Source organism: Peromyscus maniculatus, chromosome 19, assembly GCF_049852395.1.
Source record: "Peromyscus maniculatus bairdii isolate BWxNUB_F1_BW_parent chromosome 19, HU_Pman_BW_mat_3.1, whole genome shotgun sequence".
Lineage (NCBI taxonomy): Eukaryota > Metazoa > Chordata > Mammalia > Rodentia > Cricetidae > Peromyscus > Peromyscus maniculatus.
The window spans coordinates 79,111,673-79,130,093 of NC_134870.1; the positions used below are offsets into that span (position 1 = coordinate 79,111,673).

General features: G+C 38.8%; 1 long non-coding RNA gene across 1 annotated transcript; it reads right to left on the reverse strand.

The window, feature by feature from the left end:
- Nucleotides 1-3,962: 3,962 nt before the first annotated feature.
- LOC143269511 (uncharacterized) lies at nt 3,963-17,711 on the reverse strand. The gene is made up of 4 exons (XR_013045940.1): nt 17,237-17,711; nt 11,495-11,629; nt 6,422-6,649; nt 3,963-4,136 (listed from the first exon to the last, which is right to left on the reverse strand). It is a non-coding gene; the product is annotated as an uncharacterized LOC143269511 (long non-coding RNA).
- Between the last annotated feature and the right edge of the window lie 710 nt (nt 17,712-18,421).

Here is an 18,421-nt window from a genome sequence, read left to right on the forward strand (position 1 = left end):
GGCATCGTGATCCCGGACCTCAAGCTCTACTGTAGAGCTATAGTAATAATAATAGTATTATTAATAGTAATTATAGCTTGGTACTGGCATAGAAACCAACATGTGAACCAATGGAATCGAATTGAAGACTTTGACATTAATCCACACACCTATGAACATATGATTTTCGACAAAGAAGCCAAAACTGTACCATATAAAAAAGAAAGCATCTTCAACAAATGGTGCTGGCATAACTGGATGTCAACACGCAGAAGATTGCAAATAGAGCCATATCTGTCACCATGCACAAAACTCAAGTCCAAGTGGATCAAAGACCTCAACATAAATCCAGTTACACTGAACTTGATAGAAGAGAAAGTAGGAAGTAGTCTGGAACGCATTGGCATAGGAGACCACTTCCTAAATATAACACGAGTAGCACAGACATTGAGAGAAACAATCAATCAATAGGACCTCTTGAAACTGAGAAGTTTTAGTAGAGCAAAGGACATGGTCAATAAGACCAAACGACAGCCTACAGAATGGGAAAAGATCTTCACCAACCCCACATCTGACAGAGGGCTGATCTCCAAAATATATAAAGAACTAAAAAAAACTAGACATCAAAATACTGAACAATCCAATTAAAAATGGGCTACAGAGCTTAACAGAGAATTCTCAACAGAAGAATCTCAAATGGCTGAAAGGCATTTAAGGAACTGCTCAACATCCTTAGTCATCAAGGAAATGCAAATCAAAACAACTCTGAGATACCATCTTACACCTGTCAGAATGGCTAAGATCAAAAACACTGAAGACAGCTTATGTTGCAGAGGATGTGGAGCTGTTGGTGGGAATGCAAGCTTGTACAACCACTCTGGAAATCAGTATAGTGGTTTCTCAGAAAATTGGGAATAAGTCTTCCTCAAGACCCAGTTATACCACTCTTGGGCATATACCCAAGGAATTCTCAATCTTACCACAAGGGCACTTGCTCAACTATGTTCATATCAGCATTTTTCATAATAGCAAGAACCTGGAAACAACCTAGATGCCCCTCAACTGAAGAATGGATAGAAAAAATGTGGCACATATACATAATGGAGTACTACTCAGCAGTAAAAAAACAATGATATCATGAAATTTGCAGGCAAGTGGATAGAACTAGAAAATATCATCTTGAGTGAGGTAACCCAGACTCAGAAGGACAAACATGGTATGCACTCACTCATAAGTGGATACTAAATGTGAGGGTAGGGATGGCCAGACTGCAACCCACCACTCCAGAGAGGCTAACTAATAGGAAAAGACCCTAGGAGGGACACATGAATGACCCTGTGAAGAAGTGGATGAGATCTACATGAGTGGACTGGGTAGGGGATGGCAGAGGGCAAGGAGTGGGGGATGAGAACATAGGGAAATGGGAGGGTCAAGCAGGAACAGGGACAGAGTGGGAGGGCAGGGAGGAAGATACCATGATAGACGAGGACATGATGGGAATAGGAAGAGGCAGAGTGCTGGGGAGGCTCTCAGGAATCCACAAGGTTGACTGCACCTTGGTCTGCTGGCAGTGGTCCAAAGAGTGCCTGGACCGGTCTACTCTGGTGACCAGCCTAGCAAATAACCTAGCTGTCATCATAGAGCCTTTGTCCAGTGACTGTTGGAGGCAGATACAGCAATCCACTGCCAAGCACTAGACTGAATTCCTAGAATCCAATTGTTGAGAGAGAAGGGAGATAATGCAGGCGATGGACTTCGAGACCATGATAGAGGATGTGCAGAAATGACCGGCCACACTAGTGGAAGTCCATGAACTGTGGACTGGTGGTTGTGGAGCCCCCATGGGACTGGACTAGGCCCTCTGTATACAGAAGACAGTTGTTTGGCTTGAACTGTTTGGGGAGCACCCAGGCAAGGGGATCGGGATCTGTCCCTGGTCTATGGGCAGGCTTCTGGAACCCGATGCTTATGATGTGACACCTTGCACAGCCTTGGTGCAGTGGGAAAGGGCTTGGACCTGCCTAGGCTCAATGTGCTGGGCTCTGCTGACTCTCCATGGGAGACCTCGATTTGGGGGATGTGGGGATGCGGGGTGGCTTGGGAAAGAGGCCTAGGGGTGGGTGGAGGGAGGAGGGGTATCTGTGGGTAGTATGTGGGGTGAGTAGAAAATTTCTTCATAAAGAAAAATGAAAGAAAGAAAAAAGCTTCAATGTAGAGGAGGACCCTAAAAGGGACACACATGGATCACCCAGGAAGGGGAAAGGGTTAAGGTCCCTTGGGTAAACTGGGAGGGGGGAGTAGAAGGGAGGCGATGGGGGGTAAGAACATGAGGGTTTGAGATGGCCAAGTTCAGGGAGCTCAGGGAGGGATGGAGAGGGATCCCTGAACAATGAAAGAGAGATCTTGACAGAGTGAGCCATTATGGGGTTAGGTGCTAAGGAAATCCCCAGGAATCCACAAGGATATCCCCAGCTAAGACTCATAACAATGGTGGAGAGGGTGCTTGAACTATCCTTCCCCTGTACTCAGATCAATGACTACCCTAGTTGGCATCATAGAACCTATATCCAGTGACAGATGGAAGCAGATACAGAGACCCACAGCCAAGCATCTGGGCAAGCTCTTAGAGTTCAGTTGAAGAGAGGGAGGAGGGATTATGGCAGCAAGGGGAGTCAAGATCATGACAGGAAAAAAACACAGAGACAGCTGACCAAAGCTAGTGAGAGCCCACAGACACTGGACTGACAGCTGGGGAACCTGCATGGAAATGCACTAGACCCTCTGAATGACAGTTGTGGGCTTGAAGTGTTTATGGGTCCTCTGGCAATGGGACCAGGACTCATCCCAAATGCATGAACTGGCTTTTTTAGGGCCCATTCCCTATAGTGCCATGCTTTACTCAGCCTTGATGCAAGGGGCAGGAGTTTGGGCCTGCCCCAACTTCATAATCTGCCTTGTTGAATATCCAATGGATGCCTTGCCCACTATGAGGAGTGGGTGAGGGTGAGATGGGGGCCAGTGGGAGAAGGGGAAGGAGGAGGAACAGTGGGTGGTATGTAAAATGAAAAAAAAATACTTTAAATAAGTAAACCATTTTTTAAAAAAGAAAAATTAAATTAAATTCAAAAGCTTGAAGAAATTATATATATTTCATATTAATTTATTATAATATATAACCTTAAATTAAAAATAATTAATATGAAAATTAAATTTACTTATTCATACTATATGTGCTGTAGGTAGTTTTAACTGTATTTTAAAAGTGCCAAAATCACTCAATTCCTTGTACATTTATTTAAATACATGCAGTTTTGAAGTGGAGTGATATATTGAGAATAATCAGTGCAATCATGGGTTCAGAGATTCAAGTTGTTTGAGTGCATTGTTATTATATAATAACACCTTCCTGAATATTTCTCGAAAATAGAATTTTTATTATGAAGTCAAATAACTTGGCTTATTGTCTTCTCACACAAGTCACTCAAAACCCTGGGTCAAAAGAAAGCAGAAAACCAGTTTCTCATTCCAAAATAATATCAGGATTGCATGAATTAGGACCTTCAACCCTTCAGTATTTTTCTGGCATTTGGACAAGAAATATTTGATGTTATGATGTCATAAAACTTGCCCCACCAAATTTCTGCTGTTTAATAGAAAATTAATGGACAACATTAAAAGGGGGAATCATCATGCATACACATGATTTCTATAATGGTGTGTTTTATTATGAGCCTGAATCTGTTACACAGAGAATTTACCAGAGAATTATCTTCTCTGGAAATGTTTGTCACCTATGATAATCTTAATTAAATGGCTACAGATGCCTAGAGCATTTATCTACTAGCATTGGATAAAGACAAGATGCTGTGAATCTAGATGGGAAGGAATTGGCGACATCAGAATCCAGACAAAGGTTTTTGGATTTTAGATTTTGTATCTTTATTTTCATACAGCAAAATAAATCATGCTTTCCTCTTCCTCTGGTACCTTTGTTGTCTCTTGTGTCCATGTCAAGTCTTATCAGTCAAACTTATGTTCTGACTTTTGGACCAGATGATGTGGAAATCCAGACTGCATTTATATCCCTGAGTTTAACCCTTTTCCTTGTCATCTTCCTCTTCAAGCATAAAACATTCATGATATTCCTCCAACACTATCTGTTAAATACAGGCATTATTGTACTTCTGCCCACCACTTGAAAAACTAATCTCGTACAGCAACATTGCTAAAATTAACTACTATTTGTTGTTCCTTTTTTTTTCAGACATTTTAACTGATAGTCACATTTCACAAAAATAGCTCAATAAGAAATGGCAAAATCAGTGTTAAAGGCACCTGCCACCTAACACTGTAAGCCTGATAACCAGATTTTGATCTTGGAACCCATTTATAGGTGTAATGAGAAAATAGTCCACACAGGTATCTTCCAATATACACACATGTGCCATGGAATATTAACCCACACATGAACACAAAGAAACAACAATAATAATTAATGAAATGAACAGAAATAAATGAGTAATTCTTCAGAATAATGATCAGAGGTCTCTCCTCAACTCCAAATACCCAATGCCCTATTTCATGTGAAGCTAAGCCAACACCTCACAGTCTAGAGTGAAGTTTTATTTGCTCTGACCACACTACACATATGCTACACATTACTTTGTGTATGTTGAGCTTTGTTGACTACAGGGATTGTTCTTCTGAGTGTGGCTTCTCACTCTTTGTTCTGTCTCTGCAAAAGCCATTTGTACCTAGAAATACACATAGTGAATTCCCTATGATAATGTATGTATTTGCTTAAATAAACCCCTTTATCATAAGACTTCCTTCCATATGGCACAAGCATTCAAGGAATATCTTATTTCTAATTTTTTCCAAAAGTTCTCCCAAATTTTAATATATTAAGAGTTGACTAGTTCATTTATTGTAACTCCTATAATCATATTTTATAACTAAAACTACAATATTTTGGAATAAATTATAAATATACTTTTTCTATGAAGACATTGAAAATCCCAAGACATCATTTCATAGAACATCCCAGTTATGTTTGAAAAATACAATGTTTACTTCAGAGACATCAAAAATAATTCCACATAAAAGTACCTAGTAATTAATGTTGTCATCTTAATAAAAGGCTCAGAAAAATATGTAAAGCAATGATATTAAAAGAGAATTTTATAAATATAAAACATCACCCATGAGGAAGATACAAGTCTACCTCTTGTTGTACTATTAGAAATACAGAGTAAGGAAAACAGCTGCAATATTACAAGGCAATAATAGCAAAATGAGGTATTAGTATAAAAGTGGACAGGCGACTGATGCAACATCATGCAAGAATGAAAACCAGACTCAAGTATTTAATCCAGAAGCTTATCATGATAGGAGTAACATGAGGACATAATGAAGTGCTTTAGTGTTTATTGGTTAAATCTAGAAATATCAGCTGTTTAAATGAACAAGCACCATTATATACAGAAGTGTTCCCATGAACACCAGAGCCAGTGTTCAACTTCCTTTTCTAAGGTAGTGTCTAGTTTTTGTGTTAAGATAAGAGTTTCTCACATCCTGAAACTTGGTACACTGGACCAGCTGGTTGCCAAACTAGTCGAGGGAATGAGTGTTCCTTATCTTCCCATCACTGGGATTACAAGTTGGTTCCATCAGATCTGTGTTTTATTGTATGTGGGTTCTGAGATCAAACTTTCATCCTGGTGTTTGCAAAGCAAATATTTTAATGAATGAGCTCTCTCCTCAGCTTACTTTTTTCAAATTAAAGTAAAATTTCTACTACTTGTAGCTGACCAAAAAACTATTTTCCTGATTAAAAAGTAAATTAAGATATTCTATATTCTTCCCTCTCTAAATATATCTGGGGGCATGGGCATACATAAAGAAACAGTAGAATAGAGTTTTATCTGAAAAATATAAAGATAATAAACAAGAATACAGCCATCATTGTTTTCAAACATATAATGGACAAGTATTTAGAAAATCAAAAGAAATATAATAATGAGTACAGCGAATTTAGAAAAAGCATAAAGACAATGGCACAACAGAACAGGAACGGTATAGTGAGGGTAAAAATGGCTTCTGAAGAACTGAAGTGGTTAAGGGGATTGTAAAGTTAATATATCAATTGAATGAAGGAGGGAACTTTTAGAGTTAGGTCAATGCTTTTCATCATTTTCATGGTCCCATTGTCCCTCAGATGAAGCATACCACCCTTACTGAAAAATTCAGTACAGAGGAGCTGTCTCATCCTCCAGTCCTCTGACAAGCAAACATGTGATGGTGTGTGGCAGGGTCCTGTGCTGTTGTTCCCTTTGGGGGAGGGGGCCAAGTAGGCGCAGAGTCAAGGATACAGATGGAGAATGTCGAAACAACAAGCTCAGTTTATTCAGGAAGAGGCAAGCCTTATATACCCTCCACCTACCTTGGGGGAAGGTCTGATGAATATGCATCAGCTGGTGTGACATGGCTGTCTCTCATTGGTCCAGGTCATCTCCAGGTCATGTCTCAGCTGCTTTTGCTAAGACCCTTAGGCAGATGCAGGTTGGCTCTCAGAAAGCATCTTACTACTGGTTTGGGTCAGCTGGCCCCCAAGCCTATTAGGGATGAGCCATCCCACAATGGTGTGTATAAGAATTTTGTAGGTAAAATCCTGTGCAAAATAATAATAATAATAATAATAATAATAAAAATAATAATAGGAGAATATAGACAACAAAGCAGCTACTGAGTTATTCTGACCTGAGGGAGGGGAAAGAAAGGAAAATGTTTAGATAGATGCATCATAAAGGGATGGACAGGGAAAGGCCATGTCTTTCTGGATCCAGCCTCAGAACTCCAGCCCTGCTGAGTCCTTGGCTGTGAGAAGCCTGTGGCACATAGGTTCTCATTACAATGTAGCTCTTCAGGTGCTGCATAATCTAGCAACCTGTTTTTCTAAGGATGGAAGCACAAACAAACAAACAAAGAACACAGAACACATTCTTTATGTAGTCCTAGTTTTATAGCCATTCCTCTGATTTCTCACAACAGACATTGATTAAGTTTCCAGTGATGGATGGTGAAGTCAATAAGTCTTTCTGAGAATCATTGTCAATTATCAACTCACTACAATTTAGAATCATCTGAATAAAAAGAGTCTTGATTGAGTAAATATCTTTATAAGCTTTGTCTGGGGGGATATCTGTGAAGGATCATCTTGATTGTTAATTGACATACAAGGTCCCAGGCCAATGTGGGCAGTACCATTAGATTGGCAGTCGGTGTTGACTATACAAGAATGCTACCTAAGCACAAGTTAGAGACAGCCAATAAGTAGCATTTTTCTATGATTTTTGCCTCAAATTCCTCCCTTGATCTCTGTTAGTGATGACCTGTGACCTCAAAGACAAAATAAAACTTTTTCTAACATCAGTTGCTTTGGGTCATAGTATTTGTCATAACTATAGCAAAAACAAAAAATAAACAAATAAATAAAAACAGAAATTACATGTGCAATGCCAGTCTCCCAATTTTAGCCCCATAAGAGCTTCAGTGTACAGAATTCCAGAGGCAGACAGGAACGTATGTGGAAGTAAAGTAATTGTCCATCATTGCACCTCAGCTACAATCATACAAATCTTGCTTAAACATTCCATGACAATATCCTCGTCAATTGAGGTTTTTAAAATTCTTCTGGGACATTGCAATGTCACACTCCTTCTTTTCCAAACTCAAGCACCAGCCACATTGCTCACCACCATCAACCGCAACACAAAAGTGGGTGCTGTTTTCTCACAGGTTGTAAGACTAGATCATAGCTAGCTTGCATCCATTGCATGTGAAATACCATTGCATGGTACACCCTTGTATTTTCAACCTGAAACTCAGTGTTGTCCTCTTTCAAGCACAGGGTGTTGGTCTTTTTCCTGTTTTCTTGTCATGATGGTTAATCTTCATTGCCAATTTGAAGAGATTTAAAGTAATTTTGGAAATACAGACCTCTGGGCGTGTTTCTAGTAAGTTTTAGTTGAGCAGAAAAGACCCACCATGCCTGTGAATGGCTCAAGTTCCATTCATTATCTGAAGTCTGAACTAAAGGAAAGAAAAGGTGAGCCCCAACATCCATCTAGCTGCTGCTTCCTGACTATGGATACAAAGTGACCAACTATCTCCCTTTTCAACTACCATGCCTTCCCCTACCATGGAGGTCTGTATGTTCAAATTGCAAAGCAAGATAAACCCATCTGTCCTTAAATTGCTTTTGTTAAGCATTTTATTTTTACAGCAATTACAGAAATATCTAATTCACATACTGGGAGAAGTAGACTACATAGGAACAAAAAGGTACATGTGAGCAAATCTGAGTTGGCTTCTTGATATTTCTGAAGGAAGACTGCAGTACTCAATCCAGCTCTGCCATAGTCTCTACCATGCTTTGATCAAGCTTTGTGGAAATTTACAACTAGTGCCTTTGTGCTTTGGTGCACTCCTAATTACTTATGTGTGTGTTCTCAGGAAATATTACACAAAGTGCTGATTACTTATCATAGGGTAATCTTGAAAGATTTAAGTGGGGTTAACCCATCTTCACTGAGCTCTATGAGCAGTGCTTTTGTTATTTTGTTATAGTAGCGAAAGCAAACTAATTATAATTGTCATGATTATTATATAAATGAAGTAAAAATTTAAAAAAAAATGGGAGCCTGAATTGTTTCTAAAGCTAAAGCATCCAATCCAAGGGCAAAATCCATAGTGTTAATCAAGGCAGAAGCCTGTCCCCTCTAACTTCATAATTCAATGAAAACCTTGGCATAGAAGGTTTGAATGTTGAAGATCATATTCTAAAACTAAGCTGTCTCTCTTTCCAACATAATTAGCTTTAGGTACAGTTTCAGTGTACATTCTTCCTACTGAAAAATGACAAAGAATTAAGTATCTATGAATTTGTAATTTTAGCACTTTTTTTTTGGTCTGAAGAGACTCCTTTCCCAATACAAATAAGGTTTCCTGAGGAGAACACTGCTCTACTCTGGTAAAAACTGATCAGCTAATATATGGACTTGCACTTGGGGAATTTATGTGCTAACTAAAATTAGACTATTTTTATTCATTAAGCTTTAACACTAGAACACTATTGTGATTATCCAAATATCTGCACTGCATATGTCTGCAGAAAGAGATTATTCAAGTTTTTGAGTTGTAGCAATCTGAGAGGTAATTATTCTAACTCAAAAATGAATTCTACTGCCCAGTTTAAGGTTTTTCATACCATTTGATGGATTGATTTCACTAGGACTTAAGTATGGGATTCCACAGTAAATAGAAATTCTAACTTCTAAAATGAAAGTTTTGATGCAATTTATATTTCGTATGTTCCAAAATATCACATTAGATTCTAATGGTTTTTAATTTCAGCAACTGGCACTAGCTTTAGAAGACTTAACAACAATATACACAGATATACACACAGAGATCCCATTTTCTCTTCCACCTTTTTTTGAGACAAGGTTTCTTTATGTAGCTTTGGAGCCTGTCCTGGAACTCACTCTGTAGCCCAGGTTGGCCTCAACCACAAAGAGATCCACCTGCCTCTGCCTCCCTAGTGCTGGGATTAAAGGTGTGAGTCATCACCACCTGACTCCCTCCAACTTTTTAAAAGAGTGTTCTTTATGTGTATGTGTTTGCAGAGAGAGAGAGAGAGAGAGAGAGAGAGAGAGAGAGAGAGAGAGAGAGATGATAGATAGATAGATAGAAGATAGATAGATGATAGATAGATAGATAGATAGATAGATAGATAGATAGATGATAGATAGATAGATAGATAGATGATAGAAGATAGATAATGTATGTCTGAGTGTGTTAAGGTTCGTGTATGCATAAGGAGAATCCACATATTCATGTGGAGTCCAGAAGACAGCCTCATGTGTCTTTATTCAGCCATCATTCACCTTTCTGTTGAGACAGAATCTCTCATTAACTTAGAGCACACCATGTAGACTGGGCTGGCCTGTCAGTGAGCTCCCAAATATCAGACTTTCTGCCTCTTCATCATTGGGACTATAAGCTTAGACTACCATGCTTAAATGTTCTTTTTAAACTTGTATTCAGAAGATCAAAACCAGTAAGCACTTTACATACTAAACTATCTTGCCAGCTCACTAACAGTCATTTATAATGATGCTATAAACATTTATAGTACCTGGAAACAATTTTTGTTTATATTCCATTTAGCATTATTTAATTCAATAAATATCTAATACTGCCACCATTGTATTGGAATTATACTTAAGGAATAGAAGATGAGCAATAAAAGAGTGAATCTAGTCTATGGGAGGGGGGTTCATAGTGATGTAAATGTGTAAAGCAGTCTATAAGGTATTAGAAGATATATAATGTATAACTAATGAAAAGTAATACTTCACATGCAATAAGATCATAAAGCCATATGGGTGGTAAGAATATGATAGAATACTGAAACTCTGAAACTAAACTTTAAAAGAGCCTCTTTGGAACTGAAACACCATTGAATAAATTATTCTTCCTATTTCTGTAGAGGAATGTTATCCTAAACTTGATCAAACTTAAAGACCAAATTACATAGTCTATCCCAGAGATGAATATTTTAAAAAGATTTATTCTGTTCTCAATTGTGTGTGTGTGTGTGTGTGTGTGTGTGTGTGTGTGTGTGTGTGTGTGTGTGTACTTGCGCGAGCGCGAGCATGCATTAGTGCAGGTGCTCATGGAAACCAAAAGAGGGCATTGAATTAGTTTGAGTTGGAATTAAAAGTGTCTCTTAGCCACCTGACATGAATGTTAGGAACTGAAGAGAGATTGTCTAAAAAAGCAATATGGCTTCTTACCTGCTGAGCTATTTCTCCAACCCCAGAGATGAACATTTAAAAATGTTAAATAAAAGTCATAATAACAGTCTCTTATTTGCTGGTAAATATAACAAATAACTCAATAAGGAAGACTCACCAAGATCACATAATTATGAGAGATAAACAGAAATGTAACTGGAACATAAGTGGCAGTTGTGTGATACGTGATATTCATGTCTTTGTAGATATATAAGTGAAATGCCCCCCAAAATAATTCATTATCTGAAAAAAAACTGTAAATATGTCTTTGAAAATTTCCACTGCTTTGCTATTTGATAAGTGAATGATAATTACAGCAAAATATCACCAATGAATACTAGTTTTTGTCTACCCTTGTTCAGTTTGAAAGCAAATTCAAAGTAGTTTTTTAAAACCTATGACAGTTATGTATTTTCCCTACTTAACAGGGGTCTGAAAATTTCCAAAGACTATGTTTATGTATTCCTGATTTAGTCAAATAAAAAATATACAAACCCTGTACTAATTTTAATTACTCAGAATTATGTAGCTTTTTGTAATATAGCTGACTTTGGCCTTCAAATAAACATGCTCTATATAATAATTACAACATGAACTCAACACATAAATATTATGTCTTTTAATTTATATAGTATCACTTCTAATGTGGAACTTACCATAGGTTTGCTTATAAATACTTGCTGGTTATAATTGACTGATAGTCCTCTCTTCTATCAGTAGATTTATCTATTGTTAAAAACTGAATAATTTCAAAAGTAGCACTGAGTTGCATCAATGAGTCAAGGATTCTCCTATTTTCAAAGAAAAATTGAATAAATCACATGTATAAAAAGTGAATTTAATGGTTGCACCATACATATAATTAATATCGAATTATTCTATTTGTTTAGCAAAGACTTTGAAATTAGATATGAGATAAAAAACTGCATTATAGTAGTTATAACCAAAATAGTCTTCTCATTATTATAGAAATATAATTTACTGAAATATTTTCCATTGCATAAAATAATGCATCTATCAATTTGTTGTGAATGTTGAATTTTGTTTGATATGAAAATAAAATGACTTTCAAGAAAGTAAATTAATCTTGATATTCTTTCTCATACAGCATTGATATAGATCCATAAATCTCAAAGTAAATCTCTAGGTAGTTAAAAAATGCTCTCATCTCATTCTGACATAGAACTTGAACACACCCAGATGCTGTCCCTTCACTAGCATACTAACCAGGACATGGTCCATCACACAGCAAAATCATTCTCTAAGAACCTTCTCCATTTACTTTTGCTTTTAGTCTAGTCAGTCTCTGACATCTGTGTTCTCTGCTTTAGAAATTAGTAGGCATGTGTACGTGAAGATACTGACTTGACATTCATTAGACCATAAAGAAAAAGAAGGCAAGTGGAAAGGAAAACTCACAAAAGTCACACTCCTGACCTCTCAAGAAAACTACAAGAAGAAACAACAAGGCATTCAGAACATCTCAGACACTGGATGACAGCCTTCAAGAACCAAGGTTTCTAGTGACTTCAAGAAGAAAACCAGCTGAAAAAGTATGTATTTAAATAATTTTAAAGTACAATTTACTAAGCATACGTCATTGTCTTCTATTGTTTATTATGTATTTGCATTAATTATTATGGAAATATTTATTCTAAAGGACAGTTGGCAAGTTTTTGTTTGTTTTTTGTATTAGTTTTTGTTTTCTTTCCCATTTAAGTCTGATAAATTGATTAATTAGTACCTTTGTTACCTGAAAGTACATCATGGCAAGAAAGACAAAATTCAAATGGAAAATTAAAATGTTCCTGAGAACAAAAGGTACAGCCAAAACACCATTTGCATACAGTCAGTGAAATAACACTGCTACACTGCTGCCAGCTACAGCCTTTCACATCTCCAGTGGAAATTACCCGAATTGACAGATTATTAACATCCACAAAGCCTCAATGCAGAATTAAAGCTTGGTTGGCTTAGCAAATTCTGTGTCAGGGTACACAAGCCTGGAACAGCTTAAAGAGACCTCTGTTGCCTGCGTATGTGCTTTTGTCTTATTTGCATGCTTTCCACACCATCTTCCAAATGCAACTGAATACTGAAGTGGCCGTGATTTAGTTGAAAAGAATAAGAAATCACCCTCTGCTTTTAGACAAGGAAAGAAAACACTGCAGCCTAAAAAGCGTTACAGATGCAGTATGGTGTCTTTTGACTTACATTTTATCAATTTATGTGACTTGGAATGCAGCGATATATAAATGTTAGTAGTCACTAAGCACATGGTAAGCAGGTGCAGTGTGCTGTACCAGTGGAGAGCTGACACTTTTATGAGATCTCTCAGCTGGAGTGGCAAAGGAGCATGGGAGGAGAAAGGGAGAAACACCTGTCACCCACTCATTTTATTTTCAATCATAGTATCTTGAAGGGAAAGAAATTGCATTAAAATGAAATATATACCACAATTGAGATGGAGGCATTATATCCATGCTGTTTGCATCCATTACATTCACATTGAGAGAATTTTAAATGCATAGTAATATGTCTTATAAGGATGTATTCAGAGGAGTGTGTTTAGTGAAGGCAAATGTTTTGTATATTGCATGTGATAAACCAAAATCTAAAATTCTGTTTTATATTTTGTGTGAGAGAATGAGGATATATTAATTGAGTCTCATTTACTTTCTGGGTATACCTTTTGACAACTGTGAGGCATGGTGACAAGTAAGATTCCAGGAAAAAGGAAAATTTACTGAATGACCCATGAACCAATAATCTTATATTTGACTGAATTAACCCACCTGTCAAGTTAGGCAAAATAATAAACCATGGAGGAAGAAATCTCTTAAAAGAGACAAACTAGGAGTTGCTTACAAAAGAGTATTAACTATAACAATAAATTTGTAAGATCTGATAAAATTATATTGTGTGGGGAAAAAGAAAAATATTTCTAAGAGGATGGATTTGGAGGCATGTATAAAAACATATATTAGTTATACATTTTAAGTGAGATCTAGAAGAAAGCCTCTCTTGGAATACTAAGGGGCATTATTGCTTGTGGCACCCAGATTTAGAATTGCTGAAAGGAAATGAATAAGAACATCACAACTGACCTTTTTTTTTTTCTTTGTTTGCTACATCCATCCAGGCAGATGACAAACCCAGTATTATTAAGGGCTTAGTGAGTATGTCACCTTAATTGTTAAGTATGAGTAAAACTTTGTAATTCCATTGAGTATCTATGGTGGAATTAGTGATTTTCATCAGAGAAACAAAAAAAGAATATGGCTTTTTTCAAATAAATTTTATTATTATTATTATTATTATTATTATTATTAAGAGATTTTTCTATTCATTTTACATACCAACCACAGATTCCCCTCTCCTCCCTCTTCCTGGCACCCAGCCTTCCCCCTTAACCCAGCCCCCATTCCCACCTCCTCCAGGGCAAGGTCTCCCATGGAGAGTCAGCAGAGCCTAGTACATTCAGTTGAGGCAGGTCCAAGCCCCTCCTCCCTGCACCAAGGCTGCTGCAAAGTGTCCCACCACAAGTACTGGGATCCAAAAAGTAAGTTCATGCACCAGGGATGGGTCCGGATACCACTGCCTGCCTGGGGGTCCCCTAAACCGTTCAAGCTAAACAACTGTCTCATCTGTCCAGAGGGCCTACTCCGGTGATCAGATGACTGAATACCCTAACTGTCATCATAGAGCCTTCATCCAGTGACTGATGGAAGCAGATGCAGAGATCCATGGCTGAGTGCCAGGCCAAGCTCCAGGAGTCCAATCGATGAGAGAGAAAGGATTCTATGAGCAGGGACATGGAGATCATATGGGAAAATGTACTGAGATGGCTAGTCAAACTAGTGGAAACCCATGTACTGTGGACCAGTAGCTGAGGAGCCCCCATGGTACTGGACTAAGAATATGACTTTTAATGAAAATAACTCCATGGTGTAGCAAATACACCTGTTATTTTTAGATAAGATGGAAAAAAAAGTAATCAATGTCTACATACTTTTCTTGAATTCCACATTCCATCTCTTTTGAGTTATATCTTATGCTTTTCTTCTCTGGAGTATTTCACTTGAAAGTGAAGTGAACACCCTCATCTACTGCCCATCCCTGTTCTCAAGCAGTGGAAGGTGCTCAGTGGAGGCAGAGGAGAGGGAAGTAGAATCAAGAGGAAGGGGAGAAGGCAATGGCTTCAAGATGAAGAGCAGCTTCTTCAGGATCCCTGGGAAGACTTCGATGGGGTGAACATAAGGTCGAGATGTGGCTAAACTAGCCACCCTTCCAACTCCTTTATAAGCTGTTAGGTCTAGATAAAAACAATTCTTTTGAACAATGTATACAAGTTTATGAGAAATGATAAATCCCCCCCAATTTATCATGATCTATAAAGAAATATCACTTCATCCGCATCAATAATAAAGCCATGTCTATAATTTTTCTTGTCTACTCTGGTTTCTGTGTTTTAAATGTTAAATTAGTGATAAAATTTTGAATTAAATATTTTAGTAATTTATAAGTATATAATAAAATGCAGGGTTTATTAAAAGAAACAGGCCATAGTGGTTTTTTTTTATTTAAGATTTTTTCATTCATTTTACATTCCAATCACAGATACCCTTCTCATTTTTCCTCCCGCTCCCCCTCCAGCCGCCCCCCTTGAAACACCCCCCATTCTGTACAGCTTGGTCTGTTTGAGGGGTCACTGGCAGTGGTATCCGGACCCATCCCTGGTGCATGAACTGGCTTTTTGGAGCCCAGTGTCTATGGTGGGACACTTTGCAGCAGCCTTGGTGCGGGGAAGAGGGGCTTGGACCTGCCTCAACTGAATGTACCAGGCTGGGCTGACTCCCCATAGGAGACCTTGCCCTGGAGCAGGCCATAATTTTAAGGAGAGTAGGGAGAGGTAAATGGGAGGATTTGTTGGGAGGAAAGGGGAGGAAGAAATGTTGTAATAATAGTATAATTTCAAAAAGACATATATGTAAGTGTGTGTGTGTGTGTGTGTGTGTGTGTGTGTGTGTGTGTGTGTGTAGAAAAGTAATATAAATAAGAAAGTGTTATGGTGGGGAAATTACAATAAATAAAATAAAGTTTGTTTAATCTAGTGGTTACCCAAGAATAACAAAGCAGATGTTCTCTGTATGTAAGTGATAGGAGTGACAATGGAAGGAAGAGGAGAGAGAGGGCGAGAGGAAGAAGGGGGTAGTGGGAGGGGGTAGTGGAAGGGGGTAGTGGGATGGGGGAGAGGCAGAGGGGATGGTAGGAAAGGGGGTAGAGGGAGGAGACGGTGAGCAGGAGAGGGGGGAGAGGGGAAGAGGGGGACGGGGAGAGGGGAAGGGGGAGAGGGGGAGAGGAAGAGGGGGAAGGGGAACAGGAGAAGGGGAGGGGAGAGAAGGGGATGGGGGAGAAGGGGAGGGGGGAGAAGGGAGGGGGAAGGGGGAGAGGGAGAGAGAAGGGGAGGGGAGAGAAGGGGATGGGGGAGAAGGGGAGGGGGGAGAAAAGGAGGGGGGAGAAGGGAGGGGGAAGTGGGGAGGGGGAGAGAGAAACAGAGCTGCCTAAGAATGGTTTGTCAGCTCTGTTCCCTGAACACTTACAAATTGGGTGTATGCCCAGTGATACATGGCCCTTCAGCTTAGAAGAATTCTATGAGTTTCTTATGGCAGAAGTACTCCTACTAATTGCCCATCTAAGCCAACCTAGTGTTTAAAATTATATACTTATTCTCAATGTAAAAAAGGGCTATGGCTCTCTCTTTGGGCAAAGATTATATACTATAAAACGTATCTTGTTCTGTATATTCATTGCACATTGAATTTGGTTTTATAAGAATATTTGTATGTAAAGTATGTAGCAGGAATCTTAAAAGTTCTTATTAATAAAATCAAACCCGAGGCCAATTATTGGGGTCAATGCTGGTAGATCAGAGAGACAGAACAAGCCACAGCTATCTCACCTTGCCATTTCCTCAGCTGGTCCTGTTTCCCCAGACTGGAAGCTTCTGCGTCCTCATCCCAATGGCTCTCACCTGAACTGCTGCTTAAAAGCCTGAATGCTTAACCAGGCCAAAATCTTCTAGTTTCTGGTCCTCACGCCTTATATATCTTTTTGCTTTCTACCACCACTCCCTGTGATTAAAGGCTGGCTTTCTGGGATTAAAGGTGTGTGTCACCATGCTTGGCTATTTCCAATGTGGCCTTGAACTCACAGAGATCCAGAGGGATTTCTATCTCTGGAATGCTAGGATTAAAGGTGTGAGTGCCACCATTTTCTAGCCTTTGTATCTAGTGGCTGTCTGTTCTCTGACCCCAGATAAATTTATTAGAGTTCACAATATTTTGGGGAACACAATACCACCACAAAAGTACTTAGACCGCATACCCCATACTTACCTAGAACCACTTTTCTCCCCATTCTGGTGTCATCAGTTCACTTTACTTTCCTGTATGGTTTCATTTATACGTCCATGCCATGTATGCATGTGTTATTTTTTGCATCTAAGTAACACCTAGGATATACAAATGACAGGAAGTGTGTATGTGTGTCTTTCTGGATCTACCTAAATTCATTTGGCATGATGACTCCTTGCTGCATTCATTTTCCTGCAAATGATAACATTCTTCAGGTCTGAATAGTAGCATTTCTACATTTTCATTATCCATTCCTTAGTTGACTGACACCTAGGTTGATTCCATAACTAAATTTTTGTGAATGTCTTTAATAGCATATATTAAAACATTTATGCTAATGTGTTGTATAAGAATCTTAAAATATTTTCATTAAAACTTTTTGTGTTATTGTTGTCAAGTGCTTTACCTTCATATAAAAATTTCATTCTATACTGTTATTAACACTTGTTATTTAGAATTACCTGTAGCTAGAGTTTTCCTGCCTTGCCCACAGTCAGGACAAATCTTTGTCACCCGCCAGTCCCACAGCCGCTCAGACCCAACCAAGTAAACACAGAGACTTGTTTTGCTTACAAACTGCATGGCCGTGGCAGGCTTCCTGCTAACTGTCCTTATCTTGCTAACTGTGCTTTTATCTTAAATTGATCCATTTCCATACATCTATACCTTGCCATGTGGCTGGTGGCTTACTGGCGTCTTCACATGCTGCTGGTCATGGCGGCGGCTGCAGTGTCTCTGGTCATGGCGGCGGCTGCAGCGTCTCCTTCTGCCTTTCTGTCCTTTTATTCCTCCTCTCTGTTAGTCCCGTCTATCTTTCCTGCCTAGCCACGGCTGATCAGGTTTTATTTATTAACCAATCAGAGCAACTTGACATACAGACCATCCCCCAGCACAGCCAAGTGCAGACCATCTCAAACACCTGCACTCAGGCCCATGGTCCTAATCATCCTCTATACGGACCTGCTGGGTAACGCCACAAAGAACCTGAGAATGGGCTCCCACAGGACATACAGAACATCCCACAGCAATTACCTTTTAAAATGATGATGTAAGCCGGGCGGTGGTGGCACACGCCTTTAATCCCAGCACTTGGGAGGCAGAGCCAGGCGGATCTCTGTGAGTTCGAGGCCAGCCTGGGCTACCAAGTGAGTCCCAGGAAAGGCGCAA